Genomic DNA, 16014 nt, shown 5'->3' with positions numbered 1-16014 from the left:
TCCGTTCATCCTTAGACCGCAGCACAAAATATCAGTACTTGCTGGATTAGTTCTTCAATTTCACTGTGGGGGGAAAAAAGGCATATGATGATTATCCTTGTGGAAGGACAAGATTGCAGCAGTGCCTTTTTTTTTTTTTTTTTTTTTGGAGCATATTGACTAAGTGGAGGGTCTGTGTAGTGTTCAATAAATTATAAAAAGAAAATCTGCTTTACACCAGGAGTTACAAGGCCAGTACATGCAGGAAACCATGACCTGCAGGCTGAGACAAAACTTGAACCTTTTCTTGCACTATGTGCTTCCTTTCACAGGTGAACGGCTTTGGTGGGTGTCTGGGGGCTGGTCGGTGGAGGGGAATGGCGGGTGAAGGTGAATGGAAGAAAGCGTGCAGCTCCTTTGGGACTGGATAATTTGAGGTGGGTATCTGGGAAATGAGGGTTCATGGTGAGTGGCTGCGGGGATTGCAGCTCCGTGGGGAAGTGTAAGGTGTGTCAAAGGGCTTGCAGTCCCCTTTTCAGTCCCACCACATGGGAACTGACATCATGCATCTGTGTCTAATGCCAGGGTCGGGTAAGGGATACGGCTTGACCCTTGGCCCTTTGGGGAAATTCAGCCATTCGTCATGCGTCTCCACATCGGGGGACTGCAGCTCCTGGCACATCTGCTCATAATGCAGGTAGTGTGTTGGGGCCGCGGCTTCTGTGAATCCGAACAATCTGCTGATGTGTATAAATTGATGGCAGTTGAGCCATGTGCTTCCAGAGAGACCCTGGCTCTCAGCCTAATGAGGTTGTATATCCTTTTGAGTTTCAGCCACTCTGAGGCAGACAGCGCTCACCTTTGAACCTTTGAAAACCCAAAAGAATCTTGATGAGATGCATTTAGAGATGGGAGAAAATGCCAATACATCAAGGGGTTTATTTTTGCCCTGTTGGTGCATAAAGAATCCATCCATCTTTACACTTCAAACAATGCCACGATTGTTGCAAAGTGTCCCATTTAGCTGTCCGCTGGTGTTTGAAAAGATCGTGGAAAAGGAACCTTTAGGGAACTTCAGGTGTTTACATTGTCTAAGACGGATGACGCTAGCTCCCTTTCGCTTAAACACTCTGTGTGCAGACTCATTTTTTGTTTTGCTGCTATGTTCTCTCATAGTGCTGGCCAGAGAACAGAAAACTATTCAAGTAGAATAGTTATAGTTAGTTGTACATTTTGATTAAAATAATAGACAAAACAAAGACTCTGTGAGGGTGAAACCAGGTGGCGTTTTAACTAATGTGCCCGTCTACATAAAAGCTTTTAATATTCTAATGGACTGGGTGTCATTTGTTGACATATTCATCAGCTATAGAAACAAAGCGCTGGTTCATTGGCAGAGGGTTAGAGGTAATTTTTGATGGTCTTCCTGTTAGTGCTGGAAGCAGTGGTTGGTCTATACGTGAGAGTCTAGTAGCAGCAGTCATAGCAGGGTGAACACAGCTGTAATGGATAAAATGGATAATGGTCCTGTTCTATTTAGTGTGTCACTGTCATTCCAGTGAGCACAGTATGTGTAATACCAGGGCTCTGACCCACATTAATGGATCAGGGCAGTAATTAATGTTATTAGTTACACTTGCATTAACATTGCAATGACATGTCAACATGGCTGCTGTAAAAAGGGCCTTTTGTGAAGCTAGTTCAGAGAGCTGACAGCGCAGTAACAGGCTTTGTTGTCCACTGGATGTCAATGTCATGGGCAATGTTAAATTGGTGGAGCCAAGGGTGTAGGTTTCTTTCAACATTTCAGGGGGACACATGTTAAGTAGGGGGATCTGGGGGTCCTTTCTCAGGTTATTTGAGCATCAAACACTTTGTGCATTCTGGTGAATTATTTTACACGAAATCATGGTGAAATTGTCTTAATTTATGAAAAGAAACATAAAATTCAGGCGGCAGGTGACTATTCAAAATAACAAAATATAATGCAGCCATGCTCTCAGGCTTTCTTTCTTGTTTTCAAATCTTCATTCTCCTGTAGGTAAGGCAACACCACTTGTGCTGACCACAAGCAGAACTGCAGTTATAAAATTGGCAATTTGTTAGGTTTAATGATTCTTTTGTTCAATGTTGCATGTCGTGGCATAGCAATATTTTTAAATATCTTTAATCAATAATTTGGTGGTGGGGACATTTTAGTCATTTTTTTATAATGCAGTTGATGTTATATTATATTTACGGCCTTGGGTTGAGCACATTTTGGTTCCTAGTTTTTACTACGTGTGAAACTGACAGAGCCCTTGGCCTCTTTATTCTTCTTCATGCTCTCATGGCCCTGTTGATTAAAACCATTCACAACATCGACAGTCGCTGCGTTTTGACTTGTGGAAGGAGTTACTGCGACAGCAGAAAATCTGCATCTTCTCCATTTCCCGACTCGGTCAGCGAGGTCATCTTGTGATTGACACCAGGACCGTAACAGACAGGTGACCCTGTGACCTTCAATGAAGGCTCAATCGGACAATCATGACCCTCCAGAATTGACGGTGACATGATCTCCTTAAAGCCAGGAACGCCCACAGAATATATATTGCCATCAACCGTATTGAACACAATGGCAACTTTTAAGTGACCTTGTAGCTCTGAGGCGATTGAGAAGAGAATCCGCTCTCTACCTGATTGAAATTCCTCTAGGGGGGCTGCGTGGAGATCTGAAGTTGCAGCGGTGATCCACAGTGACAGTAAAATTACAGGAATCCAGATGAAGAAGATAAAACGAGCTGACTTTTTATCACTGTCTCCATCCTAAACTATTGGCTGGAGTCATGTAAATTATGATAAACGGCACTGGGGTGGAATGTGCTTGTTGCAACAGGCTTTTTCTTTTTCCTTTTGAGGACTGTCTCCGATTGATATGTATTATCTCATCAGTATCAATCACTGAGGGTGTTTACTGTCAGAGTAATCACTGTAGATCTTATCAAAGTTTGGGTAAATCAGTCACACTGCCGATCTGAGAGTTTAACTGGAGGTTAAATCAACATGTTCCTGACGAGAGGAAGAAAAATCAACTGATAAGAAAAACAACTTCTCCTATAAGGCAATTTGGCTCAAAGCTATTTTTAGAGGGTCAAACAGTTAGGTACATATTAGATTTACCCATTATTAGCTTATTCCAAGAAAGAATCCATGCATGTTTTGCATCTCAAACAATTTGCAATTTTAGGATGCATGTTTGATAGTATTTCCATTGTAATAAAACAAAAGATGGACACAGTGACAATTCAGGGAAATGAGGGATGAAATTCAATAAAATGCAGCAGAAGGTACAGTAACAAGATGGGAACTGGCATGGCAAGTTAATGAGCTGTAGCTGACAGGCGAAAATGGATTTGCCTCCGCGATGATGGTGTTGAATGAGAATGCAGCACGACGGGTGGAGGTATTTTATATGCAGCATAATGTACCATCTTATGCTGCTCAGTCTTCAAGTCTGTCTTTGTCTCTCCGGCATGCTCGTCATTAAAATAACTTATTTAGCTGATAGCATCTGCTGAGTGGCTATGTGTTTGCACTGTGAATGGCAGTCTTTCATTATGAGGCGCATGGAAGGATGGAGTGATTTCAAATAGGTTCATAGATTTGGAGATAACCCCAGCCCAACACTTATTACACACACAAAAAATTCAGCAAGAAACACGTATATATCAATCTACATTTTCTCAAGTGTGAATGATGGAGCTTTTTTTAACCAAGAGCTGATGTCTGTAAACTAAACTAATCACAGACCTGCTGGACCTCATTTCACTGATTCCAAAGCTTTTTACCGATTTCAACTCTTTGCATGCTCAAGAAATCCTGAAAGGCCTCACTATCATTCATAACAACGTGGAGAAAAATAGCTGCTGTCTTCTCCTTCATCATGTCTTCAAATCTTGATTTGATTTGACAATCTGGATGAATACATCAACTGGATGGACCAGGCGTTCAAAATTGGGATCAGCGACCTTAAGACCTACAGTATAACTGCCTCCCTTCTGAAAAGACTCTTCACTTTCAGCTTATCCTTTGGTGTGGTAACTTCTATTCTACTAGAGCATGTCGTCTTCCATCAAGAACCCAAGAAGCTGGCTCCAATCCCCAATCTTTCCTCCAATAATCCATGTTGACCTCAATTTAATACCACTGTTTTCCACTTTAATTTTACTGTTATCAGCTGATTGAATGGGTGTTATCAGTTGTTATCTGCCTCATAGGTATGGGTTAGAATAGGCCTGCTAGACTTTCTAGTCATTATCAACTACAAGAACACAACATCAACCTTTAGTTGACGTAGTAATTACGACCGGAGCAAAAGAGGAAGTCAAGTGACATAGTTATAAGAGCGGGTGATGGATGGGATAAATGAATGAGTCTGGTCTCAACCAGCATTCGTAGCAATAGCTATGAAAAATAATGCGCCATGGTTCTAATTTTTTTTTATATTTTATCCATGGAATCTTAAACAATAACGTATAAAGATCTCTCAATCACACACTGGTCTGGTGGGAGGGGGGTTGGATGGGTCCAACAAACAGCGATTTTTCAGCCAGGAGACCGCACTTCCAAGGTTATTTTTATCCAAACGACAATCTATTCCTGAACCTAGTTTCTTGTGAAGAAGGAAGTTTATTGTGAAAAGACTATGCATGTAACAATCGGATATCATATGAGCTGTTGTATGAGGATGCGTTGAATGAACATAGAAATTTTACTGTTTGTGTCTTGTGTGAAACCAATAATGTTGATTTACAGTATCTTATCATACTTTGGTTATGTACCTTATGTAATTATTTTAACCTAAACCAAGGTACTCTCCTAAACCTAACAAAGCAGTTTGTATGGCCTAAACCTAAAGTGGTTTTATTTGAATTCACAACCTGATGTTTCACTTTCACAACATGGTAGGTGAAGGTTGGCCGCCTTAGTCATTAGAATGGTATTGATAACTGCTCATAACTCCCGTTCAATCTGCTGATAAGATTATAAATTGGCGCACCACCAATCTAGACCGATATCCATATCCTCTTCAGCATCACTACCAGACTGCCTTGTGGTGCTCTTAGTTAAACACTGATACATCATTCCTCTCCAAAGACCTGCTGCTTATTGCATCCTCCAGAACATATGCCAGCCCCATGATCTCCAAGCTTATTTCTGTCTTCTTCCAAGATTACCTGGCAGGAACAAGCTTCCTCAAGTGACAATCTGGAGCTCATAGTCATTGTCTCAGCTTGCCTACTTCTCCTTTATTTCATACTCCCAAATTTCCATTACAATTGGCAGACATTCTTTTATTCCCAGCTTTTATTGGGGCAACACCGCTGCCTACTTCTTCAAACCCTTCTCTGCACTCAGTCCTTTCCAAGCTCTTTTCTTGCTCTTCACTTGAGAGACTGACTCAGAAGCTACCAAACATCAGATGTCTAACCACCTGAATGGTGTCTAACCACCTGAATGGTGTCCAACACCGTCAGCCTTCCAAGCATCCAAATTCTCTGGCCACCACTGGCTTCTAGCGTGAAATCCCCAACACTACAGTCCAGCTCGGTGGCCAACAGCACTCCCAAACCCATCATCCTCACAACCTCTCCTCGCTCCAGCAAGTCCATTATTCCCCGATCTGCTTCCAGGACTCTCCTCCCAGCAGCTGTCACTCGCCCGAATGCAGCAGCTTCATCCAAAAATCAGTTTCTGGGGCCGGTTGTCTCATCGTGTCTAATCCCAAAGCGATCATTCAAGAGCCAAAAATCCACATACTCGACAGTGGTCTTCTCAATACACTGTTTCAAAACAAAAAACAACCAGGTCTGATATTGTGTTAGTCCAGCCTTTTTGAAATGCCACAGTGTTTCATGCTTTAATTCATGTTGGAGGTTTAATTTAGCAGCCTCCTATTGTATTGTGCATTGATCAGTATCTCTTCACACATCGTCTCATTATCTCCATATATTTCACATAATCATTTGTACATTCTGTTACAATTTATCTGCCAAGGTGTGGAAGATTTCCTGTCCCACTTTGAAGGAGACAATGCCCATTGGGTAGTTGTCCACTAATGACATCATTAGGTTTGTTACAGTGTAGAATAAACTCTTTCCCAGATCTGTCATCAGGTCTATAACTCAAACACAAAGAACTTCATTTTCAACTCCAGGCAAGATCCCAAAGTTTACGTAAAACACCAAATATTGCACACCGAACTGCAATGAACAGGTGTACAAGACACGTTGATTTATTCTTCAAGTTATCAATCATGCCTTGGAACAAACAAAGTCTGAAGAAAAATGGGAAGGTAAACTAAATTCATGTGGTTGGATGTAATCTTTTGGAAGTAATCTTGCTGATCCCTAAAGGCAGATACGTATAACCTAAAGCATTCCAATGTCTGTGTCAGGAAATAAGAAGCATGCATCAAGAAACGGTCAACACATAACACTGCTCTGTCCTGACATAGAGCTTTTGATATCTGGAAAATTGCTTAGAACGCAGTGAGAAACATATAAATCAAACAGGCTTGTAAAGCTGCCTCTGGAAACCACAACTACTGGAACAGTGGCTGTTTTATGTGTAAGTTCATTAAGTTTATTAGACAGACTAATAAACTTGTGGATTGCGTTCTCCATTAAATCTATCAAGATGTAAGTGTGGAGCCCTGCACCATATTGCATGCGGTACAGCAGCTACACAACAAGCAGGAAGTTGGATAAATCATAGCCAGACTCCTATAATTCCCCTTTTGGAAGTTGATGGCTCGAGTAGGGAACTTTTAATTTGATTTATTATGTCCCCCCCCACCCGCTGAGATGGAAGTGAGGAGGACAGGAAATGATGTGCAGTGATGGTAGAGGAGACAAACATGAGAGTACCAGTATAGTGTGTCAGGTAAAACAGGGACAGATGGGCTCCTCACCGGCCGCTGTCTAACCATGGCATTTGATTATCTTGACAAAAATAGCACAAATGCTCTTACTTCCTGCTAAAGATGGTGGCACAGTGCTGCAAGTTTACAGGGGTTACATCTGAACATATTTGTTGGTTTCAAAGAACTTGGATTCTCACTAGTAACCCCCTATTACCTCACCCTTTGCCAGACTTCAAAAACAGCCGTTTGAAGACTGAGGTATGACAAGGTTAACAACAGGAATGCGGATCAATATGCATGTCAACCTGTGTGTACATGTTGCCTGAAAATTACTTTTCACTAATAGTGGGGACGTGTTGAGGCATTTCCTGTGGACATACAACATGTTGTGGTTTTGAGCTGGTGGTGGTAGTCAAGGTGATCGGAGAAGCTAAACAGACTTTACCAAGTAAGGAATTTAGATGTTTTCATTCAAGTATTTGTCTGAAATCACTCCTCACTATAGTTATGCACTTTACTGTGCACCATAGTACTACTTTCTGCTTACAATCCAAAGGTGCATTTGCGTTTCATAGATGCAAAAATGACAGTTGTTCGATGATGATTCCTGACAGAGCGTTTTTTTTTTTATTTGCTATGATTTGGATGACGGTTCTGTGATCGACCAGGTGCCAATGTTTCCTGATTGTCCAGGCAATCAGGACCGCACCAAGTGGGACTGAGGTAGAGAGGAAGCGGTGAAGGCAATTTTCAGAGAGAAGCAGACGGAATGCTTTGGAGGATATATTAGGATGTCAAACTGATTCAGCAGTGAAAAAAGGTTCTAACCTCTCCGGGTAACGAGTATCACTATTACACACGTTAACAATAACCATGACTAGCTCCTAATCCATAACACCAGCCTGAAAATGAAGAAAATCTTGAAACCATTTCATTCGAATCTATGGGTCAATTGTTTTTGCAATTGTGTACTATGTGTGTGTATAGTCGTAGCTAAGACTGGAAAATTGAAAAAAACGATGTCTGAACCACTATTGTTCAGCCACATGTTAGCTTGCAACCTCATGAACTAGGTATAGATCCAGGTTTGTAGCAATAACGGGTAGGTCTGGCTTTTTCTGTCCTCTGTTTTTCACCTTTATCTATCCCCCCCCCTTATGTTCATATCTGTGCTGAAGCTTTTATGTTGCGTCTGCAGCGTGAGATCGTGCATCGCCGATGTCCTCCCATTATGGAAATAAGCCACTCACAGAGAAAGTCACACTCCATCTCCTGTTTTCAGCCCCAGTCACTCCATATTACGGAGCAGAGAGCGGTGCAGACTCCATCAGCACGCAGCACTGTACTGCTACAGTACTGCATGGATTCCAGCTGATGACTTCAGACGCTGAGAAAGAGGTGCAAGGAGATTTCCCTCAAGCTGTTTTGACATGGAGCGTGACTCTGGCAGAATTCCTCACCTTTTTTTGCAGCGGTGGCTGAACCACTCCATTAATCTCTCAGAGTTAGCTGTTGAAAGTGAAAGGCGCTGCCTATTCCTGTTTAGCATTAATCAGATTTGCCCTTTGTAGCCCAGCAGCTAATTAGCAATCCCATTATTCACGTCTCTGCCTTTTTCTTTGTTTTTCTACACTTTCATGGGCTTACGGAAGTGTCAGCCACAAGCATACACTGGCTGCACAGATGGAATGCATATATTGTAAAGTCAGATCAGCTGCCCTGATGGGAATATCTGGATTTATATCTAGAAACAATATGTGCAGCACAGCAATCAGCTAGAGGTCAGAAAATGACAAGCTGCTTGTCTCTTTGATATTTCAAATAATCCTTATCTTTTTTTATTTCTTTCTTCATTACATTGACTGGAAATGTGTATGAATGCTTGCTTTGTAAGTATATCAGGTTATGGATTAAATTGAACATTTTCTTACTGTACAAGATCTCAGAAAGATTTTGGAGAGGGTTTGACAGTCCATTAAAGTCTTTCAGAATAGATCTGTCAACTCTAACAATGGACTTTTGAGTGAAGCACAAGAACTGCATTCACTGGCTTTAGCTTCTTAAATGTAAAGACTTGTCGCTTTTTTTAAATATCATTTTAAAGAAGATTTTGTCTTGTGCTCTGGGAAATTGTGATTTTTACCCTATTTTCTGACATTTTTAGGTCAAAATAATCATTAGTTTAAACCCCACCAAATCTTTAAATCCCAATTTTTGGTCATTGGAAAGCTAAGAAACATGCAAACCACAAATTTGTTTCTTGGCAAACACATTTGTGAGATTTCCTGGTTTATCAGCTTTATGGGAAACAAATGGATTTCCCTCAGCTCATCATGTTTCTCACACTCTTAGGTGAACAGGAATGAGCAAAACCATAAAAGAAAATGTGAGCAGTGACCTTTAAGGAAATATAACAGCAGTGGTGATAATATATTAGCATGCTACAGTTGGGCCTGTGATCTTACCAAGTGCATACATGTGCTGGTGATACGGCGAGCATCACAGGAGGGCCCGCCTCGACCTTGGCCTGCGCATTTAACGTCAGTGTGACGAATGCGTAACATCTGCAGTGCTAACAAGGGGCAGGTTGTGTTTATATGTATGTATGTGTGTGTGTGTGGCCAGGAGATCAAGCGAGAGAGGAGCATTGCATGCACAGCGCCCGCCAACGCCATAAGCCTTGCCACCTGCAAACTGTGTAACAGAAATGTTGCGTGTCCGGACTGTATTCCTGCTGTGAGACGTCTCGTCCTTTTTGGAACAAACAGTTTTCCCACACATTTCTTTATCTATTTTTTAGGATTTACAATCACTTACTGTAAGACAGTAGTTCCCTATAATCAAGTCTCCTGTCAGACGTTACGTCTACGTGTTTGTCAGCCGGCTACACTCTCATTGGTTCATCGTACTCATTAAGTTAATTTACAGCTGAAGCTCTGTCGTGGGGATAGCAAAGGATACGCCTCATCTCTATTTTGCTCTCCACCACCTCTTTTCCATTCTTCTTCTTCTCCACCAATGATGAGCGTGCAATCGGGCTCCAATGGGGAAAAAAAACTGCGTGGCTCTAGTGGGCTATCCTGACATTTTAATTTGAGAGGCGTAAATCAGGCTCCATTGTCAGGAGAAGGGTAATTATTTCCTCCTGTCTCGACCCCCCCCCTTCTTTCCTCCCCCATTTCACTTTCACTGTCAGACGCTTTCATCAGAGACCGTGCACACACACACACACACACACACACACACACACACACACACACACACACACACACACACACACACACACACACACACACACACACACACACACACACACACACTCCCTTTCCCTTCTTTCCTGAGCTGTGATTTGAGCAATAAGCTCTAATTCTACCTCAAAGCCTAAAGTGGTAAATTGTGAAATTTGTCACTTCCTGGCTCATACCTGCAGTAAAGTGACACTGGGGAGCAACACAAATGCATCCATTCATGAAAATGCACACAGAGCATAGTTTCCATCTCTGGAGCTTATAATGGATATAGTTAAATTAAATACATGTTGCCTGTGGCTAACATATCCAAGTCTTTCTAGACTCCTGACTCGTCTGGTTTGGGTTTGTGTTGAAGGTACCAATCTGTCCTGGGATAAGCGTTTGTGTTAATGCAGTGTTGGGCATACTTTTATAGCGTTTCATAGCATTTTTTAGGTCCCTGTGCTGAGCAAGATTCCCCCAATGAGCCCATTAAAAGTGATGTGTGAAGTGTGTTAACGGTTAGTTTTTCCTTCTCTACAAGTCGGGGGTTTCGCGTGCTCCTTGTTTGAAACGGAGTGTGCTTTTTTTTTTTTTTTTTTATGGCTCACCACATCGGATGAAGAATGTCCTATGTTATTACTTTACTTCACTACTTATTATGATGATGAAATCCATCACTTCTGTGGCAACGTTACTCAAAGGAGGATATTTTAATATGTGGAATGGTTAGGGCAGTTTAAACAAAGAATGCATCAGCAAAGGAAAAAGGAAAAAGTCCGCTTTTTTAAGCCACACTAGACATTCACGACAAATGCAACTTAACGTTTTTTGTAAGACCCTTGTCATTGCGCCTATAGCTGTGCAACTTGACCGGGTGTCATGCTTGACGCAGCTAATGTAGCCTTGAGCCGCTAGCCTGAGGCCATTTTCTGACTTGTAGTCTTTAGCCCCAACCGATGCTGACTCAAGTGACATAACTTGAGGCAATTCATCAGATTTCTAGCAGCCCCCTCTTGAGTCATAAAAAGATGCCGCCCTAGACCTGTAAACAGTCTTTGAAGAATATGGAGTTCCCTAAGATGCTGAACATGGTAAACGTACCTGCTAACCATCAGCTTGTTAGCATCGTCATTATGAGCATGTTAGCGTTCTGATATGAGAATTTATCTCAAAGCACAACTTTACAGAGTGGCTAACATGGGTGTAGACCTTTTAAAATCTGGATTCACATCAAATAAGGTGTTGCGGCATAAACAAAAGTCCGGCAGATCATCTGGATGTGTGTATAGTGTTTAGGCTGTGGTGATGACCATAGTGGTTGCCAGAAGGAAAATGCAGCAGTCCTACCACGGACATTTGAAACAGAATCAACTTTTGGAAAATTAGGATCAGACCAAAAGACAGCTGCGGGAAGAAGGACATTGCCATTGTACCACTCTTTTACCCCGTTAAACTTCTTCTTCTTCTTCTTCTTCTTCTTCTTCTTCTTCTTCTTCTTCTTCTTCTTCTTCTTCTTCTTCTTCTATTCTTATTTTATGCAGGGTCAAAGTTCAAATATGACAACACACAAATGGGTCATTTATATGACCCTTCACACACTTCATGTTTGAGTAATAATTTATTGTAAGAAGACATAGCCTGGTTGTTAAAAACAGTTCCAGCAAATACTTAGAAGCTTATTCATAATTGTGGAAACACTGATGATACTTAATATGCAGATGAAAATAGAAACAAATGGAAAATGTGTCTGTTTTCAGTCATATCATGGAGGGAAAATGTAATAATTCTTCTTACGGCTAAATTAAAGGCAGCTTCAGTCCCGAATGTGTCTGACCTTTTCAGGCTTTGCCCTTTCTCCCTGTGAGGTACGAGTCCTCCACTCCTCTGATGTGTTGAGCTGTACAGGTTAAAGTTTGCTGTCTGGTTAATAGAGGGAGGGAAGGGGGAAGATCGTGGACGGGAGGGGTGAGGAGGAGGAGGAGGAGGGGGGAAGGGGGAGGGGGCCTTCAGTGGAGAGTGTGTAATAGGACACCAGCCCTCTCTGTCTTTTCGCTCTCCTCCCTCCCTCTCTCTCTCCTCTCCTCTCTCCTCTCTCCTGTGCTCTCTCAGTCAAGCCCGCTCTGTGAGCACTTAGATGGAATAGCAGCATTTTTTCCTCACTGGTGTCACTGGTGGAAACTGGAAAACAAGTTGTTTTAAGGGGGTGATAACTAAGATCTGGTTTGATACCCCGGCTTGTTCAAGTGGGACGAGCACTGAGGAAGAAGCTCCTGGAAAAAGGTGAGTTACTGGACCAGGGACTGATCTGGGTCCCGTCTCTGTAGGTAGAGGAAGTGTACCTGCTGTACTGCACCAGACTGGAGTGGAACAGATCCCACAATGGATGCAGGGAGGAGGCTAACAGGTGCAGAGTCCCAACAGTGACAATAGCTGGAAGTAAAACTCAATCTGACTGTTAAAGTTAACTTCTTCCTTCTGAATCTTGCGTAGTATTACATCGGACTACTGTGGCATGCTTCATTTCCCTCACATGCTTTAGGTGTACTGTCTATTTTAGATACAGTCTACATTTCCAGGATATGAATCATGACTTTGTTGCAGTTGCTGTATTATCCTGAAGCTGATAAAATTGAGCATTTTTAAATGGTTATTTGGTTGTGTTAATATTTCAGTATAACTTTATTGACCCAAAAGAGATTTCTGGTCTTTTTTCACAAATCTTTCTTTATTACTGTTTTTTTTTTTTATATCTTTTTTGACACTCTCCAGAATCACAGGGTCGGAATTCTGCTGTTCACAAGATTTAGGTGTTACTTAATCAGTTTAAATACTTATTATGCACTTATTTTGCTGTTCATAGCTGTGCCTTTAAGTCCCGTGTGTGAAGGAACGTGTGGTTGTAACCGAGCTGCTGACAACTGAATGACAGGGTGTGGTATGAACACACCGTCCTGTTAGAGCCGGGACAGACGGAGCAACTTGCAAGTTGTTTACCGTTTCAATTTGAATTCTTGTTCTCCAGTCCAGGAAAAAAAATTGAACAAAATACTAAATAATTAAATGTATCAAATGCAAACCCAGATGGTAGGACTTTATGCTTTTCAGTTCCTCGTGGTTAAATAGTGTTCATGTGTTTAAAGCATTAACAGGACCAGATGGGAGCCAAACAATCACAGACCCAGTTTGGAAAGATGAGGGGGGAAAATAAATGTTCTTGTACAGCAATGCATTTTTTTGCTTTCGTCAATATTAGTTTTTTGAGCAGTGCCTCTGAAATAGCGAGATGGAAAATTCATTAGGCTGTCAGCCAAAGAATGCCTAATAAACACAATTATCATCACACCCCGCTGGAAATATAACTGTGCTCATTCAGGCTGACCTCCTTTTGTGGAGACGTTCAATTGCCGTCGCAGAGATTCCTGGCACACTCAGAACAGGAATCTCTGGACGTTGGAGAGCTCAACATAATTAATTGAAGTATTTATTATTTTTGTTCATGGCAACACTAAGGCACTTTTTTTTTACTGGTGGCCTATTAATCCAGGCGAGCTTTACGGTGCTCCACAAGTGCGAGGGAGGCTGTTAGTGATCTCATTCATGTCTCAGAGTAGTAGTGATCAAAGGAGGAAATGAAGGAAGTGTCTAAACCTGAGCTGCTGTGATGTCATAGGATGATCAGAAGGAGACTAACTCCCCTGACGATGAGTTTAGCAGCTGTGAGACCAACATTTCCAAAGACCGGAGTCTCTCTACGGGAGATCACCCATCGCTCTGAACACGCTGGGAGAGGAAAGTGTGGAAGTTAAAGGGTCGATTCACTAAAACGATTATTCTCACTTAGTGGTAACTCAACCCTAACGACACACAAGAATGCCAGTATTGGACGATTCTGTAAAACCACAGTTTACATTTCCAATGCTTTTTAAAATTTTGTCTCTATGCAATTTCTGCATATTGCAACTAAAGTGCGGTTTAGGTTAAGGGAATATAATAGTTATGGCGATAAACTATGCGTGTATGGTTAGGTTTAGAAAAAAAAAAGACTTTGTGGTTAAGGCTAATAAAAAGGCATTTGTTAATTGGTCTGTGATGGGGCGCAAACTCCAGTCTACTGCGTACAAAACAACAGAGCTCCACACATTACTCTCATTCTCGCAAAAATAAAATACTTAATATTTATTGCGTTGGCACAGAACAATGGCATTACATGTGGAATTATATACTATGGACATCAATATTTGGATAATGGGCTGGGTATCTAGCTCCTTTTATAGCCCAAGTTTGAAAACATTATTGTCTGACATTTCTGCCCTCGCCCAAATACAATACAATACTTTTGTTTGTGTTTTTTACACTTAGAAAATATCCCTATTACTGTGGATAATCCACAGATAACAGCTGTTCACATTTAAACTATGTTGCACCAATGAAAGTCGCCTTACTCTCAAAGCTGTAGACAAAAAGGTGGAAAGTCAAATCATTAGTCTCAAGTTTTGACCCCTTTAGTCCTGGGTCCTGAGGACCGTACACTGCCACACACCTTGGAAATGTAATTATGCATTTAAATAACTTTGCTTGGTTATTCAGACAGCTTTGGAAGGGAAGCGTTATTGTTGGTCAGCATTCAGAGACTTAAAAGTCTTTAAGTTGACTTCTTATTTGCTTATTGAGACTCTTAAGTGTCTCAAATGACATTTCCATTGACCTACATTGTATTGTGATTGAGACTGAAATTTCAGACTGAGCAAGTGAAACCAAAACTATTTGCATGGCTACATACCACGTCAGGTAACCGAGAAAATACACATTATATCGTTTTTTGTAATTTGGCTGAACCAACCTTTATGAGAGTGGCAGAAGGACAAGGGTCAGAGCCGTCCGCCTGCAGGCTACAGTGTTGGGAGATGCCCGAGCTGAGGCCGGCTCTGGGGGGAGGGTGTGAGTGGATGGTGCAGCAGGAGAGAGGGGCTGCACCACAGCAGCCGGGGGCTGACGGTGAGCCGCTCGCTGTTTTATTTCTCTCCAGTGCAGCCAAAGAGATCTCATTCCTCTGCAGTTTTCCATCTGTTATCCTTATGCACCTGATTTACAGAACTCCACCTTCAGCTTCATATCAGTCACGCTTCACTCCACCGCACATATCTCAACCTATTTGTACGCTACACCCCAAACTGAAATTTTCATTGCAATCATGCATCTACTAGCTATCAATTTTTCATTGCACATCTATAAGCCATGAGAGCAGAGATTCACCCTCTTGTGTTATCTTTTTGCATGTAAAAGGGACATTTTTCTTTATCTAGTGCAGTGTGTTTTTAGCACACAGGTGGTGTTAAAGCCGGGTTGGGTTGTTAAAAACACGGCCAAGTCTTACGCACAGCCGTAGAGTTTTGCATTGCAGGAGTTAGTGTCCCGCAGCCAGTACAGTACCTGCCTCTATCAATTATTGAGCTGCTCTTGTCCTGTTATGAAAAGGGAACAAGAGGCTGAGGGGAGAGTTTTCTCCAGCAGCTCTTTTGTGCAGATTTAACTCATCTATATTTAAGAGATGTGCATCTGCGAGGATACAGTAAGTGATGGGATTTAACTGACATGTTGTGCTCTCATCCATGTCTTCGTTCATCGTAGTTTGTGCTGCGCTTCACTTTATAAGTCAGCATTTCTGGACCTGTCAGACTGATGATTTAACTGTAAATAATGTTTTTTATGTGTATTCTGTGTGTTATTTCTGTTATCTTGCTGAATTAATTATCCTTATAGCAACGTATAGTATTTAGATATGTAAAGTAAATATGATCAGAGACATTGTGTTGTTTTGAAACCATTGCATCCCCGCAAGCATTGATTTGGGAGATATTAGACACTGGACGGAGAACTTTTATGCAATCACAAGTATTG

The 16014-nt window shown here is 41.6% G+C and overlaps 1 protein-coding gene across 2 annotated transcripts in view; it reads left to right on the top strand.

Annotated features, from left to right (window-relative positions):
• The first annotated feature begins 362 nt into the window (after positions 1-362).
• Positions 363-16014, top strand: part of sema3c (sema domain, immunoglobulin domain (Ig), short basic domain, secreted, (semaphorin) 3C) — a 49381-nt gene continuing 33729 nt past the window's right edge. The window contains exon 1 of one of the 2 annotated variants that reach the window (XM_054624476.1): positions 363-416. The gene's annotated coding sequence lies outside the window, so the exon portion shown is untranslated. Of the gene's footprint in view, positions 417-12351; positions 12397-16014 lie in introns of those variants that run through there. The other variant, XM_054624477.1, reaches the window with a different exon arrangement.

This window comes from Anoplopoma fimbria, chromosome 23 (genome assembly GCF_027596085.1).
Source record: "Anoplopoma fimbria isolate UVic2021 breed Golden Eagle Sablefish chromosome 23, Afim_UVic_2022, whole genome shotgun sequence".
Lineage (NCBI taxonomy): Eukaryota > Metazoa > Chordata > Actinopteri > Perciformes > Anoplopomatidae > Anoplopoma > Anoplopoma fimbria.
Note: the sequence above shows the minus strand (reverse complement) of the source record. Positions and strands in the feature narration are given on the sequence as shown.